At 44.7% G+C, this 17,056-nt stretch overlaps 1 protein-coding gene across 1 annotated transcript in view; it reads right to left on the bottom strand.

Moving 5' to 3' along the window:
* The window catches only part of TMEFF1 (transmembrane protein with EGF like and two follistatin like domains 1), a 577,671-nt gene that overhangs the window by 131,235 nt on the left and 429,380 nt on the right, over positions 1–17,056 (bottom strand). The gene's annotated exons all lie outside the window — the stretch shown is intronic.

Raw genomic sequence — 17,056 nt, 5'->3', positions numbered from 1 at the left:
TTGGCAAAGTTCCTGCCTTTATAAACAGTGCCACATGGGGCGTGAAGAACAGAGTAGTCGAACACGTTGCATCTTAACAATCTTGGAAACTCAGGTGGAGAATCATGGCGGTTTCTCAACTGTCCTTGCATTGGAGTAACTTTGCTGAAAATGTTGTGGGGGACATAACAGCTAAAGGAAAGGGGCAAAATGATGTGCCCCAAAAGATGGGGGGGGGCAAACACCCTTGTCACCCGCTAAAAATATGCCCATGTGTCATTGGCACGCACACAAGCAGTAAACTGTTTTCATGGAGGCATTTCTGAATTATAGCACTTTGAGAAAACATCACAATCATTAAGTAGAGTCACAGATAATAAGAAAAATTTGACAAGCATAAGGAAGACTTGATTGTACTCTGTAGCTTGGGCTGCCACTCTCCTGCATAGACAATTAGTGGCCTCTGAAGTTATGCTGTAATATTGTTAAGTCACAACAATCTGTACAGGCGTTTCTTTAGCAGCCCCTGTGGGAAAGAGCGATAGGGCCCTAATCACGATAACAGTATCCCATGCACGAATTATCTGGTTTTATACAGCAACTCATGCCGGATAACTCCTGCTTCTAGCTAGTGCATTAAATGCTGTTATTAGTAGCCAATCTATTGACTTTGGATGGATGAAGGGCTTGATCGCTGCTGCTGGGTTTCAAAATTGTGAAATGCAGGCTTTTCTCATGTCTGAGGTGAGTGATTACCCCTGAACTATCCATCAGGGCCTGGTGGCAAATGGTTCACAAGAAATAACAAGCATTGGAAATGCCAACAGTCTGCATGTTTGTGTAGGTATGGGAAAGGCATTTGGCAGGCACTGCCGCAGCGGTATTAACTGGCAAAATGGTGCGAGTACCAGTGCATACAACAGCAGTGCCTGGCAAATTCATAATACTTATACACAAGCTAAAACTGTTGGCTTTGCCAATGCTTGTTTTTAACAGGACTTCAGTGAAGGACCAGCATAGTGTTTATAATAATAAATCGAGTGGCTGAAGGCAGACCTGGTTAAGACATTTTTATTACACCAGCAGTGCATTTACAGTTCCAATTAAGGCATTAACTCTCAGAAGACTGCTTTGAAAAAACACTGGTCAGGCACTTCGAGTACTACATTTGATGGTAAGGCTTTATTAAAGCGAGCTGAAAGACTTCCCAGGAGTTGTTGTTTTGGGCAAGGAGGGGCAGGCACTGCGTGGAAAGGGCCATAGGGATTAGCATGGCCATGGGCAGTCTATGGGTGGGTAAACAGCCAAAGAACACCCACAAGCTTTGTGTCGCTCCTAATATGCCATTTCTCTTTATCTGTACTTGAATGCAATCGTTTTGGCTTATAGGTAGCTCTGCCACCCGACAGCACATACATAAAATGCTGGTTTTGGCTACAACTCCTTCTGTGTCTCTCAATAGGGGTTGTGAGGATAGGATGAGTACATGGAGAACTTGATTGGCTGGTTAATGCCGGAGTATCAGAGACCTGGGTGCGCGGCTAAGTTATTGTTTCAAACCCAGCTCGGTACAGAAGTAAATATTGCAAAACCAGCTTCACAGAGGAAACAACAAGATGTCCACACAGACATCTCTGTCAATCAATCAATCAATCAATCGATAACAGAGACGTTTCTTCATAAGGAGCATACATGCACTCCCAGCCAAGCACATTCTGTTATTGCTAACAGGCTCTTGTCACGCTTGGGCCTCTCAGATGTACTTTCTTTGCAAGTTGAGTTGCCTCCCTAATACATATAATGTAATGTAATGTAGCAGCATTCATAAAGTGCCAACTATGGCCCAGAGGCATCTAGGTGCTAAAGACATTTCTCCTATGCATAGTTTAGGGGCATGAATATAAATCCTATTCCATACGCATAGTGGCTTCGTATGGTGCAGGCATCAGAAGAATAATGGACTAAAGACTCTTCCGGAGGTTCCCGGCTGGGCACAAGGATAGGTGTGATTTTAACACTTTCCGTATCACAGCTTTTCAGGGCCCTTCAGGCTTGCCGAATGGTGAGTGTTGGGCCTCTTCAGATGCATATTGCCGGAGGCCATTTTAATATTAATCAAGGATATCCGAAGACCTTGGCAAGTGCCTCCCGTAATATGATCTATGCCAAACCATGTGTTTTCTATTGTTGCCTGTGGTAACCCTGTAACGTGTATTACCTGCTTTCCAGCACCCAGATACCTACGATTTGGCGCGTGCTACAAATGTTAAATAAATAAATAAATAAGAAAATGATCAATCCTGTTGTAATGGGTTGTTTGATGCCTCATATTTTTCCTTTTACATCAGCTTAACTGTCCTCTTATTTGCCACCCCGAACCACAACACAGCACACCTTTTGCGCCTAATGCCATAGGTAGGCTGCACTAAAGCATGATACTTCTAAGCACACACAGAGCTTTCAAGTGTACTCTCGCAATGCGCGAGAAGTCCATTCAGTCTTGATTTTTTGGTATATAGTGTTTATATCGAATCCTTTATATAGAACACCCATATATCAAAAATTTTAGAACAAAAACCTTTACAGTGAATGCATTTAGAGGTGGGGTAAAGGATTAAATATTTTTTGGAAACGGTCGGTGGGTTTTTAGGGGTGGGAAACGGGTGTTTGGGGTGCATTCACTATAACATTTTTTCATTATAAAATATTCACTATATGGTCTTTCAATATGAAGGTTTTCAGTATAAAGACATGTAACCGATTTTTCTCTGAAGTCTGGGACCTGTAGTTTTCCAAAATATAAAATGGAAACAAAAAACTACAAGTCCCAGAATTGAAAGGCGGAAAACAGGACTAAATAGGTCTTTCCCGTATGGCTGGGGGAAACTTGAGGGTTCTTCTCATAGAGCAGGGGAAAGAGCCTTGCAATAGTAATTGATCATAAGGAGCAGAAAGCAAACTTCTGCAAACGCCCCAGACTCCATTACCCTGCCAGCTCAGTTCCATGCCAAAATCTCACTTTTGCTTCTGCTGTGTTACACTGTGCGCTGACGAAGGGCTCAGGAAATTGGCATTCGATGCACAAACTGGCTCTGCAACCTTTGCCTCTCCATATGTTTTGGACTACAACTCCCATCGGCCCCAACCAGCATGGTCTAAGGTGAAGGATCATGGAGGTCGTCAGCAAAGGATTATTTGGGTCTATCCAGAAGCAGTGCTTAATTTGTGTGCAAAAAATGCCAGGGCTCAAATATTTTCTAGCACACCCATTACAGATCAGGGCCGGTAGCTTCACGATCACTGTTGCCAGCATCAACGGCTAATCCGCGCAGTGTCAATATGCATGGGGGAATAGCTGCAACTCCATGACACATCAGGGCGGGTAGCTTCTCACTCACTGTTCCAGCATCCATGGCTACTCGGCTCAGTGTTAATCAGTGTTAATATGCATGGGGGTAAAGCTGCAACCCCATGACACATTGGGGCGGGTAGCGTCCCGCTCACTGTTGCCAGCATCCACAGGTACTCTGCTGAGCATCAATATGCATGGGGGTAAAGCTGCAACTCCATGACACACATCGGGGCGGGGAGCTTCCTACTCACTGTGGCCAGCATCCATGGCTACTCCGCTCAGTGTCAATAAGCATGACGGTAAAGCTGCAACTCCATGACACACATCGGGGGTTAGGGGGAGTAGCTTCCCGCTTACTGTTGCCAGAATCCATGGCTACTCCGCTCAGTGTCGATATGCATGGGGGTACAGCTGTAACTCCATGAAACATCGGGTCAGGTAGCTTCCCGCTCACTGTTGCCAGCATCCACGGCTACTCCGCTCAGCGTCAATATCCATGGGGTAAAGCTGCAACTCCATGTTACACATCAGGGCGGGTAGCTGCCCGCCACTTTTGTCAGCATCCACGGCTATTCCGCTCAGTGTCAATAAGCATGGGGGCAAAGCTGCAACTCTCACTGGCTCATTGGGATGGATGCATGTACTAACTATGGCAGATGTGCGGTTTACAAGTGCCAATCAACATAACATAAAATTATGCATTTTTGTGTCTTGATGTAAGTCAAATGTTTAAGTGTCTAAAACACAATCATTGTTAACATTTTGCTCTGATTTTATAGGTGCTTCTTAGGTGACTGAAAGCTAAAATATTAAAGTTGCCAAAACACCATATGATCATTGAACAGAGTCTGAGACATTGAGTGCCAACGCTCACAAATAAGTGCCAGGGATGAGCCCTGCCAAACACCCTCACAAATTAAGCCCTGTAAGTAGAAAGAAAATCTGCTGCACGGCTTCTGTCCTTGCTTCCTCTCCTGACGTCATAAGTATAACAGCCACGCTAGCCAATGCTGCAGCGTTGACAAGTGAAGAGGGCGTGGTGGACTAGCAGGAGGTCAGCCAGCATAAGCTCTATATTTAAAGGGCATGGGGGCAGGAGCAACACGTGTCAGTGAGGTTATCTTACCCTAGAGAGCCATTCTGGCTCTTGACCTCTCTCTTGGAGCATTGAGAAGCACATTTAAAAGGCACTGTGCCACTTCTGGTGTATTCTATTGTGCCCTGGTTTGCACTCTGCTTCCTCAGGCCTAACTCTTGGTTTTATGCCAATAGCTACCCATCTTCTCTCCCCAGTCATCTATTCTTTACACTCACAGCACTCACTTGTTCAGATCTTGCCACTTCTGTGCTATTCTGTCTCTCGGGTTATCTGTCAATGGGCCTCATTATAAGTTTACTGGTCCGGAAACATGGGCGCGGTTAAGCTCACCGGCACCCTTGTTTCCGGACCGGCAAACTACAAATCTGACCTTGCCGGCCGCAGCTGTCACGTTAGCACCGGTGCATTTGTTCCCGTGTCACCACTCCCATATAGTCCTTTAAGTGGGATTCACAAATATACCGGCACCTGACTTCCCAGCCCCCAGACTAGGAATGAGCCGGGGGCATTGGAAGGTCAGGCGCCGTTAAATTATTCCGAGTCCATTGGCAACCCGCCGGTTGCACCGGCAGGGTTACCGCTGGATTCGGAATGAGGCCCAATGTGTTCTATTTCTTTACCACTGAAATTACCATTGGGTATAGGAGAAGAAATTCAAAATTGCACATTCAAAATATAAAATAGATACTTCAGGCTGTTTCTCAGATGATTTCTCAAACTCCACCTGCAAGCATACTATATGCACATCCAGTGCCAGATTAAACCGTTGCCTACTTGGCCTAATGGATAACCCGGCATTGTGCATATCGACTAAGACACTCACCCGCGGCAACTGAATCATATTTATTTGTTTATAGTGGATTTAAAGAATCTATGTGATGAATGCACCACCCGTAACTGCGCCAATGAAAATGTCGACACCATTTACACCGCGGTGCAGTGATCAAATAGATCACTTCGGCTGCATCCCGACCCGCATTCCCCTTCCCGACACCCCCACTTCCCCACCCCTCCCCACCCCACGCGACTTACCTTTAAGGTGTCACACTTCTGTGTGCTGCCAACACTCCTCTATCCCTGTGGTGTTAGCTCCTCCCACTAACGTGAGTCAGAGCTGACGCCTCCGGGTGCTTATGTCTTTTTTCTCACTTTCTTGTCCCCCGCTTACCACAATGGTAAGCGGGGGACACCCCTGAAACCCCCGACTCCCGGTACTGTGCTCAAGGAGTGCAGGGTGCACCTCCGCAGCCCCCCCTCTGCCTGGGTGCAGTAGTGGGAGTCAGTATTTTGTGCACCCCCAAAGTCGCAGTTACTGCGAGGGCGCACAAAAAAAGGGGTAATTTTGGTACGATTCCGATTTAAAAGGTAGCACCTGTGAATTGTAGTCATTTTCGAGGCACTGGGATAACCCTCCCAACAGACATTAAACAACAGAAAACGATACGTCTACAATCACCTTACACATCACTATCCCAGCCACTGCATCCTAGCACCACATGAGCGCAAGCAGGTGTGGACTGGCCTATAGGGAACTCTGGAGATTTCCCAGTAGGCCTCTGCACCCTGGGTCTCTTTTGTGAGGTATCCTTTTTTTTTATTTCCACATTTTCCCATAGGAAAAGGGTTGGGCTTGCTGAAAATGTGTAATTTCAGGTCACTTTGAACATTCTTTCCAGGGCCTCTGTTGGTTCCCTGTCCACCCCTGCGCGCAGGTCTCCCTTCTGAACACAAATGCCTCTGTGCTCTCGTCACATGAGACCTAGAAACAGACCTGCGTGCAGAGCTTAGGGTACTACTGGTCTGCACGCATCAACACAACAGCACGGCTATCTTGCATTGTCCCTCTCTCCCCACTGAGCTAACCCGCTCCCTTCCCTTCCACATCTGCCAGAGCGCATGAAGATCATCCAAAAGGCAGCGGTGTGCGGTATAAATCCTAATAGCATAACACACGTCCAGATATTTTACAAAAACCCGTTTGTCAGGTATCCAGATGTCAAATAATTATTCACTATAATTTTTCTATTCATACGCTTGGAATCGTCCGATGGTTTCTGCGCATTTCGATCCTGAGGTAATTATGGTTATTCTCCCGACCCATTGTTCTTGCATTTGTGCCCTATGACCGCTTCCGGCATATCATTATCTCTGGGCTCTGCTTTCCCGCATCCAATGAGGTGCAAGAAAAGGGTCATCATTCAAGCTAGGGGCTACTGGCCTGCCGGCAAGCAGAGTATTCACTCTGAGGAGTACAGAAATATACCGCTGCGACTTCGAACTTCATTGAGCCTCAGTATGGGTTAGGCAGATATCAGGAGTGAAATACCATAGGCGATAATTACCGCTCATGCATGTGCTGTTTCTGGCAGCCCTCCTAATTACAACAAAACTGCCACATGAATAATTTTTTAAATACGTTTCCCCTCTCATTTTGAGGACATAAATAGATTGCATAGAGTAGCAACGCTGCCAGTGTATGAGAAAATGAAATGCAGGGGTAACTCCTGACCATTTCATGCTTTGCGTGGAAGAGGTGTTAAGAAGGGATTGGGGCGCTGGAAAAATCTACGGGCACGTTTTTAAAACATGAACCTCCATCATTGTGTGGAGGTAACATTTTGAGGTGTTTTTGGCAGTACGAAAATCTACAATCAAGCACTATGTGACGCATGTGGCATTTGTCGAATACCGCATGCGGCACACAGCCCACCCCTCAAAGTCAACTGGTGCAGTAAAACTGGCGGAAGTAGGTAAAGCAACAAACAATGGTGGGAACCTCCTGAGTGAATTAAGGTTTTTTAACATCCAATTTTAATTGTACCATTGTTTTTTCTTTTTCTTTTTCTTTTTAGAAATGTTGTTATGTTCATCCCTATCCTGATGAAGACATAGATAAATATTCAAGTCGAAACTATGTATTAAGAAGCCAATTTGACTAAGAAGACTTATTTATCTTGGCATCAACAGTCTGGGCACTAATAGTCGATAACTTTTGTCTGGAATGAACCATTATCATTGAACACTGGAAGTGTTGTTGACATTTCCATTACACAGAATGTGTATCTGTTTGCTTTTGATCCCATTAATTGTTTTTTTAGAAAGCGTATTTTTTATCCTAACAATGGAACAGTTGTTGCACTTTCTTCACATTTCCCTTTAAAAAAATGTAAATGCACTATTTTTAGGGCTGTATTGAGCTGTATTAGTGTGTATGAATGTCTGTTATATAGGATGTGTTTTACAAAATGAATTAATTAAAGATTTTTTTACAATCTATAACAAAATAAAATGAATTTTTGATGTAATACCCTTTGCCTTGTTCTTCAGTTGCTCTCGTGTTTCCGGCACCACCACCTGTTTCGGAAATAGGTAAAGGACAGGGATCGAACCTCTAAGCCTTATGCTGCCATGAGCTTCTCGTCTCTGAGAAAGAGGCGCTCATCCCTGTGCCAACAGTTGGAAGTAGTGCCAAGCTCAAAGTCACTGACCTCCTAAGGCCCCACAGAGCATGGACAATTGAACAAAGGCCTAAAAAAGCGTTCTGTCTCATTCTAAAGCGAAATCTCCAGCTCAGTTCCAACCTCATGGACCTCTCCGACCGACCGCTAGTCCTTGAGCTTTGCACCCAATTGATCCACCGCAGGCCTAAATATTCCATCTTGCCGGGGACACCCGCTCCAGGCCTCCCAAACTCACTAACGTAAAGAGTCAAGCCCCAGCAGGAGCGTGGCATGGCTCTTATGCTCATGTACATCAGTAGGCCACTTTCCAGATATCAAAGGAAATGTCCATCGGTTGGATAATCTTTCTCACTGGCGTCCAAGAACCCCTTGCACAGGGGTGGACTGGCCTATAGTGAACTCTGGAGATTTCCTGGTAGGCCTCTGCACCCTGGGCCTCTTTTGTGTGATATTTTCACATTTTCCCATAGGAAAAGCATTGGGCTTGCTGAAAATGTCTAATATGGGGCCACTTTCAAAATTATTTCCAGGGCCTCTTTTGGTTCCCAGTCCACCCCTGCCCTTGCAATTCTGGATTGTAAGAGGCTTGTGTGTACCTGCCTTTCTTGAGGTCAATCAGGGATAGAACAACGCTCAGAAGAGACAATTCTGCTGGAAGAGTGAGATTTCTAGGGCTCGGTCAAAAGAAAGGGGGTAAAAACATTCATTGTCCAAAGCCGAAAGACTGAACATCACTATTAATATTACATTTGACTAATTGTACTAACTTTGTATTTGACGTTTTACTGACATTTCCATGTTTACTATTTGTTCCAAATGATAATTGTTTGTTTGTGCATTTATATAGCGCTACAAAACCCTCAGGTATCTGAGCGCTGCTTATTTCCCACGGTGTGTGGTGCTGTAATTTGACTGAATTCAGTATTACACTTCCTGTTGCACATTGCTAATTGTAGTACTACTGCTGGGAATGTTTCGCATCAAATATTAAGTAAACTTCACTGCACTCATTGCTCCACTTATGGCGAGTCTCGTAAACATGGCAACTTCGGAATCACTTAGCGCTATAGAGTTTGAAGACATAGCAATAGTACAATTCTTCTTGGGGCCTTGTACAGCAACTTTTCACTGGTGCAACTTCCATTTTGCGCAGTATTAACAATTTGGAAAAAATAGCTTTGATCCAAAAAAACATACAGTTGCCCCCATTGCAATGACTGCCCGTGTTGCTAATAGTGGATGATATGAGCACTGAAGAAAATACCACTGCGCTGGTGTACACATGGGTATTAGCATACTTGATCGCAAACCAAATTGACCTTTTCAATTTGACCACATTTGTGGTCCGTTTTTTGGGGGAATTTCAGTCAATTTAAATTAAATATATACGTGGGGGAGGGTAAGGGAGTAGGTTAAGGTGTGGGGAAGTGAGGAGTAGGGGCAGGGGGTCTCCCCCCGCATTTTCAAATAAAAAACGAACAAATAAAATTTGGTCAAATTGGAAAAGGTCAATTTTTTTCAGTCAAATAGACCTACATCCTAAAATGCATTGAACAAACATTCATTTGCACTAAGGCAATTTCTGGTCCTGGTGCACATAACGTGCAAAGTTGCACTTGCTCCAGTGGCCATTTTCTGTACTGAGGCCCTTGGTAGGTTGCACAAGAACCAAGGTTCACACCAATGGAGAGCAAACAGCAGTGGCCTCACTCATGGACTGCTCTTACAGAGAAATGTTCTAAGAAGAACTTAGAAGTGCCAAAGACTTCCTTGGCAAAATGCGCGCCATTTTAGACTCAGCCTCTAATCCAAAAATGTTGATAAATAACACATCACGAGTAGTGTAAAAAAAATACAACGCAAATGTGAACAGGGTCTGGGGTGGAAATCGAAACCTCCCCCCATTGTCTTTTCCTGACAAGAATCCTGCTCCGAGTTCTGAACCCATGCCCAGAGGAGCCCATGGAAGATGGATTGGCTGCGCTGCTGCAGTCCCATAATCACAATCACTGCTGGATATAGTCGCCGGCAGTACCAATTTCACAGACAAATACACAGAAAAATGAGTGCTATAAATTAGCATGACTAGAAATCGTAGGCGTTATTTATTTGATTTATTTATTTTAGCATTTGTAAAGCGCGATAAACCCGAGGGCATCAAGGCGCTGTTACAGAACCGTAATATAATACACTTCCACCCTGCTATTAGTAGCATAACATGTACAGTGATACTGTGAACCTATGCCACATCAAACGCGCATAGTGTGCCTGTATGCCTTTATCATTACCACAAAAAATAGAATTGGCAGAGACGCACCGTCACATTTTTCAGGTCCATATAGTCCATACCATTAGAGCAGATCCTTGTTTTCTATTGGATGGCCCTGCTTCTCATCATAAATAGAAATTATTTTGCCAGTGATATCTCACTTGGTCAACACAATCTTACAACGTACCGTGACACATTTTCCAGCATGGCATAGTATTGAAAAGGACATAGAATACTTAGGCAATAATTCCCAATGTTTTGGGCTTTCCTGATTGCTGTGAAGGCCTTTAACAAGATCAAAGGCATGTGACCGACTGGGAAAATCTACAAGACGTATACCTAATCTCCCCCCCCCCCCCCGCCTAACGCCCAAGGTGGTAGAGGCCATGTTCACCCAGTGGTGGAAGTGGAAGGAACCAGTGGTACTCTGGCTGCATCCAAAAAGGAGGGAGTGGGATGGCTCAACAGATGGCCCTGAGGGGTGCGGGGGTGGGGGAGAGGGGGAGACAGGGAATAGAGTGTGGCTAGGGGGAACCAACATCACAAACCTTGGCTGAACAGTGAAGCAGGGATTTGAATCCACTCTGCAGATTTGACCACTTACCTTCCAAGCTTTACTCAGTACAAATAGTTTGGATTTCAAGGCCTACAGTAATAATGCATTATAGAGTGTACTTACCAAAAACACAAATTGCATAATAAAGCCACATGACAACATGTAAATCCTTATACCAACCTGCTAAATCAAAACAATATCATTGTGGCTTTCATTTTCACATCCTGAATGGTAAACTATAACTCCCAGAATGCAAGATAATGCCCACCTGGAAAATATAGTTAACACCACTGTACTTTCAGTGATTTAAGATATGTAATAAAAGAAGTTGTGTGATAAACTCAGGTAGATATGGAGATTATTTGCAGTAAGCCTCCAGCTCATTGTTATTCATGATGTTGAAAACATTTGATTAGTGACATAAAGCGACTTTATTTTGTGCATGGCAAGATAGTAGTCATCATGGATATTGACACATCTTTAAATGGGTGCTTTGTGCTGCTCATTTTTACTATCACATATTTGCAAGGTAACTCGTGCTTTGCGAGCTCTTTGAGTTGGAAAGGTTCCATCATGCATGTGAAAGGCTATGCCACTGATAAAAGAAATGTGTTTGCAATCTGAGCACCTTAACGACCTGCAGAGCCACGGACGCTGTGTGTGTGTCTGCCAGTGGTCGAAGTGCATGAAAAGAAGTAGTGGAACTATGTTCCCTGCTGGCCTGTCCCGCTCTCCACACACCCCATCACCACACCCCCCCCCCCCAAACAAATGCACCTGCAGTTAAGAGAACATTCAGTGCAGTGCACTGAAGTGCAAGTTTCAACTGCTTCCTTCACTTTTATTTTAAACCGAAAACATTCCAGAACGCTTGCTTTTTAAAATAAAAGTATTGGAACAGTAAAACTTGATTAAAAAAAGTAGAGGTGCACCGCTCCAACCTACTTTATTTTCAGTATTTCCACCCACAATTTATTTATTGTTATTTATTTCTCCTTCTCCCCCCTTCCATGCACTTTTCCCCTCCCTCTCTCCCATGCACTTGCGCGTTCTCAATGTCACTGGGCCTAGTAAGATCGCTGTTTTGTTCTCCACTGTTCCCCTCCCTTGCCTTGTTGCGCTCTGAAACACTTGTGTACGAGCGCGATAGAAATAAAATATCAATCAATCAAAAAACTTCGACCACTGGTGTCTGCCTAGCTGAGACTTGGGAAATTGGCAGTGCTTGGATGTCCGGCCTAGCCAATTCTGGCTCAGGAGAAAGAAAAAGCGTCCAAACTTGTTTCTTGATCCTTTGAACTAAAGGTACGCTCTGTAAAAAGCAAACGTACTAGTGGCACGGAGTACCAATGATTTATATTACACTTCCATCTGTGTGTTTAGCCAAAGAAATGGCAAGCAAGGGGAACATGACAAAAAAACTACACACAGAAATGGCCACCACAGAAATGGCAAAAAGGAACTAGCAGAGTCAATTTTTCATGTTCATGTGCGGTCACCGAAGCAGTGAGTGAGTCGGGTAAGGAGGCAAATTGGCAGAGGTTGGTGTATGTGTGCCAGGCTGATGCAGGGTTTGGTGTGTGGGAGGCACGGGAGTGGAGCGGCATGCAAGGACACTTCTGGGCAGCAAGAGAAGCCAAAGCCAGCTTACATGGAATGTGTGCTTTTACTGGCCAATAACACTAGTACTCTTTAAATCCAGCTTGTGTGACGGCTCTACCCAGGGTCATTTACTATCATTCAGCTATTTCTTTTAATTATTATTATTATTAAATTTGTCTATAGCCCCACATGCCCCTAGGCCTCACGGCGTACAAAAATACAAACTCATGAGGACAAAAAAGACAAAAGCAGGGAACAGAGAACTAATACTGTGACAAAGTGCCTAATCTATCCCTTTGCTAAATAGGTGTGTCTTGACTGCTCTCTTGAAATGGACCAGACAGGAAATATCCCATAAAGTAGATCGAAGATCGTTCCAGGCCCTAGGAGCCAATACATCGAATCTGGACCCCCAAACCTCTGCAACTTGAAACAGGGCTGAGAAATCATTTGAACCGAGTGCTCTACTATACTATACAGCCTTATGATATGATATGGCATTTGTAACGCGCCTATACACAAGTGTTTCAAGGCGCGACTAGGCAGGGAGAGGGGAACAAAGGGAAGACAGACAACGATCCTACTAGGCCAGGTGTCATTCAGATCGCGCAAGTGCAAGGGTAGAGGGGAAGGGAAAAGTGCAAGGGGAAAGGGAGAGGGGAAAGTGCAGTACAGGGGTAGAAGAATAACAAGATAAATAATAAGGGCCAGCTGGTGGCAAGTGCAAGGTAAGTGCAGCCAAGTGCTGGGAAGGGGGGCTGTAGGGATACAGAGACAGTCCCGCAGTGCAGGGGTTGCCAGGGAGGCAGTGCAAGGAGAGAGTGGCTGGGCCAAGGACCGAGATCGGTGAGAGTGGCCCAGTTTCAGAATCAGTGCAGTTTCAGTAAGGAATTTAGCAGGGGAGAGAGGGAGAGAAAGCAGAAGCAAAGAGGAAGGTTTTGAGGTGCTTCCGGAACCGGAGATGGTTCTCCTCAAGTTTCAGGGATGCAGGAAGGCTGTTCCAGAGGGAGCCCCCTGTCACGGAGAGAGATCTACCCCCAACTCGTTGCTTGGAGAAGCGGCTGATCCTGAGGGAGTTGGAGGCGGATGAACGAAGAGCTCGAGAAGGAAGATATTTAGGAAGAGAGAGTTGAAGGTATTTTGGCCCCAGGCCCCAGAAGGCCTTATGGACAATGCAGAGGGTTTTGAACTTAATCCTCACAGCCACTGGGAGCCAGTGTAGAGATTTCAGTCCTGGAGAGATACGGTCCCTGGGCTTGAGGCCAAGGACAAGCCTCGCAGTCCTGTTCTGGATGAGTTGCAGAGGGTGGAGAGTAGAGGCAGGCAGATTTAGATAGAGGCTGTTACAGTAGTCCAGCTTGGAGAGAACCCGGGCTCTGGAGACAGTGAGCTTCTGGGGGAAGGAGAGGAAAGGAAGAATACCTCTGAGGAGGTGCAGCTGGTAATGTGACTTCTTAGAGACGTCAGACATGTGAGGAGAGAAGGAGAGTGTGGAGTCGAAGATGACCCCGAGGTTTTTTGACTTGCAGGTAGGAGCAGGAAGAGTCGACCAGCAAGAGAACTAGGACCATTTGTAAACTGACATTTATGGGTCAAGGTAAGAATTTTCTGCATATTTCTATGTTTGACTGGCAGCCAGTGAAGAGAACGTCTTGCTGCAGTAACGTGGTCCGGCCTACCAAGTTCGCAAACAGCCCTCACCGCACCATTCTGGATAGTTTTAAGTTTGTGCAGACTGGCCTGCCAACACGCTTTTGCAATAATCCAGTTTAGATTTGAAGAGGGCAGAAGCCGTGAGCGATCAATTCTCTTCTGAGGGAAGTGGTTTAATCTGACCATATATGCACAGGAGGACCGTAGATGTGGGGAGTGCTTCTTCTTCATTGCATTGAGAGTTGTGAATCAAAGTATACTCCAAGTGTTTTGACGCAGAAGGCCACTGCAATAGTACAGTGATCAAGAACTGATTGTACCAAGAATGCATCTTTTTCAGTTGAGGCCCAGATCCTACAGTCAACATTTCAGTTTTATTATCATTCAGGGCTAAGGAGTTAGTAGCCATCCATGATTGAATTGATAAGTAAATCCGATTGATAGCATCAGAATCTTGGTCATTGTCATCTGACAGTTCCAAGAGGATCTGGGTGGCATCTGCATAGTTTGTATAACCCACACCCACCATGTCCAAGAGATCGAACAGGGGCCTAGTATATATATATAGAAAAGGGTTGGCAAAATACAGGAGCCCTGTGGAACCCGACAGGTCAGAGGTATAGGACAGACTTGGAAGATACCCACTGTGGCCCTAGCAGAACGAGGCCCCAAGAAAGATTCTATCCAGACCACAGCGCTTCCTGAACACCTTGCAATTTCAGCCAGGCTACTGGCAAGGAGCTTACAGTCCACCAGTTCAAAAGCAGTTGAGAGGTCAAGCAGCATTAAGAGAGCAGTATGGCCATTGTCAACCATGCATGCCGTGTTGGTCTTTAAATCAGGAAGAGCCGCCTCAGTGCTGTACTTCGCACCAAACCTGATTGGAAAACACCAAGCAGGTTAGAAGTCTCAATGAACTCCTGAAACTGAAGGTAGGCTATCCTATCCAAGGTCTTCAGTAGGAAAGGAACGTTAGTGATAGGTTGATAATAACTAGATACTGCTGTATCTAGATATTCCTTTTTTTAAAAGGGGGTGATCCAGGCCTCCTTCAGAGAGCCAGGCACATGAGACTCTTCAAATCAGGCATTAGCGATTTTAGTAATCCAATCAGTCAATAGCTTTAAAGGATCCTTAATAACATTATCTGGATAAATATCCCCTTTACTAGAAGTTGGCTTCAATCCTTTCTCGATTTTAAGGGCCTTACTTTCTGTAACCTGTGTAATGGAAAACTTAGGATGGTTAATGGTGGGACACGAGGTTTCACAAGACACCTCGGAGGCGAGGTTAGAGCCTCCAAGGATAGTTGTCGACTTCTTATGGATCGTCAGTGACTAGATACTTACCTGGATGGCTCATCCTGAATGTTTTGACACCAGAGGTCGCTTATTTCCACCTATGGAGTCTGAACCTTTTTTTTTTTCTTCCAGCTCTCTCAGGATCAGGAAGAGTTACCTCGAACTTGATCTAGCATGTGCCTTTTGGGGCGTAATGGCTTGTCTGCAGTCCATCACAGCTTTCGTGTAGGCATTTAGGGTGACGGGGCATGGATTTTTAGACCAAGAGCATTCACAGGACCTCTTAAGCTTCCTAATGCTAATAACCTCGTCACCAAGCCATGCATTCCTCTTAGCTCCAGATTGTGTTAGCTTCACTCACTGCAGGGCATAGATGGCAATGGCTCCTGACGTCATTCACTGACTTGGTCAACTATTTCACCAGTATCTAAAGATGTTGCTAAATCAGGTAGGTTTCGGTGCCACCAGAGAAGCAAAGGATTCCGGTGTGACTTTTTTCAGGTTTCACGTCCCATTCATCATCCTAGGATGAATATCAACCTGCTGCAGTTTTTCCAGAAGTAGTAGATCGAAAGAAATCATGCAGTGGTCTGACCAGGGACAAGGGGAAGACAGAACAGGGGAGATGTTAGTATTAAGTGTTCCAATCCAATCCAGGAAGTTACCTTCTCTGTGTGTGGGCTCCTTAGCTTGCCGGATGAATCCTAGAGCCTTTACGCCAAGGATCAAAGATGCAGCATCAGTTTCCACATCATTAGTGGCCCATAAATTAAAGTCACCAAGCACAATCACATGAGATGTTGGTTTAAATATATCATTAAGTAAGGCCAATATTTGCTCCTCAAAGTAAGGGATTTTGTGAGATGGCCAACACATTATTATTATTATTATTATTATTATAAAAATGTATAAAGCACAAACTAGTTCCCATATGGCATCTAGGCGCACAAAGAATTAACAAGCTAATGGAGGTGTTGTAGTCTTACACTTGACTTAACAAGTACGGATTCACAACTGTCTGGCATCATAATTGTCTCGTCTCGGGAGGATAGCTTAGGGGCAACGCGCTCGCCTTGGAAGCAAGACAACGCGGAGCAACACAGGTTCGATCCCTGGGTCCGCACTTATAAATCTCTGGGTAGTAAGCGTGTTATAAATAAACAATTACATTTACATAATATTAGTGGTGTGCATGTTTACACCAATAACAATAAAAAATAAATGTACTCACAGAAAACCTATCCGTTTGCATTACCAAATGAATGCATGCCATTCTCCTATGCTACCACAGCTCTGTACATCTCCAGAAACAGGCAGTGGCCTGCTGTTAGTGTTTTACATTTTCCACATGGCAGTAGAAATGAATAATGCGCCTTGGTCAAGAAGGCAAAGATAAAATGTGCTCATGGTAGTAGTTACTTCCCCTTCCAACAGGCGCATTTACATGTTGTGAGGTGCCAGGACAAGGGCCTGAACATTATTTGCTAAGTAGAATCATACAAAATCACAGGGGTTTGAGTATGTATGTAGAGCTTCAGGGTCTAGCTCGTTTTGTGTCCACCAGATACCTGTATCGTGTCCCTTTTTTCTCCTGCTTATCCTTGTATGCAGAGTGGGAGGGGCTTAATATCTAGAATTGTAAGAGTCACTGCAGTGAGTAGCTTATACAAACTAGTAAATCCTGTACCGGCCTTCTCCAGACTCATAGAAACATTTTACCGCTTGAGCATTTGTCAAAATAATGTGCTTAAAAAGGGAGAATTCTCCGAAGAACGACCGAGAAA

The sequence above is a fragment of the Ambystoma mexicanum genome, chromosome 5q (genome assembly GCF_040938575.1).
Source record: "Ambystoma mexicanum isolate Mex_15411 chromosome 5q, UKY_AmexF1_1, whole genome shotgun sequence".
In the NCBI taxonomy this organism is placed as follows: domain Eukaryota; kingdom Metazoa; phylum Chordata; class Amphibia; order Caudata; family Ambystomatidae; genus Ambystoma; species Ambystoma mexicanum.
Note: the sequence above shows the minus strand (reverse complement) of the source record. Positions and strands in the feature narration are given on the sequence as shown.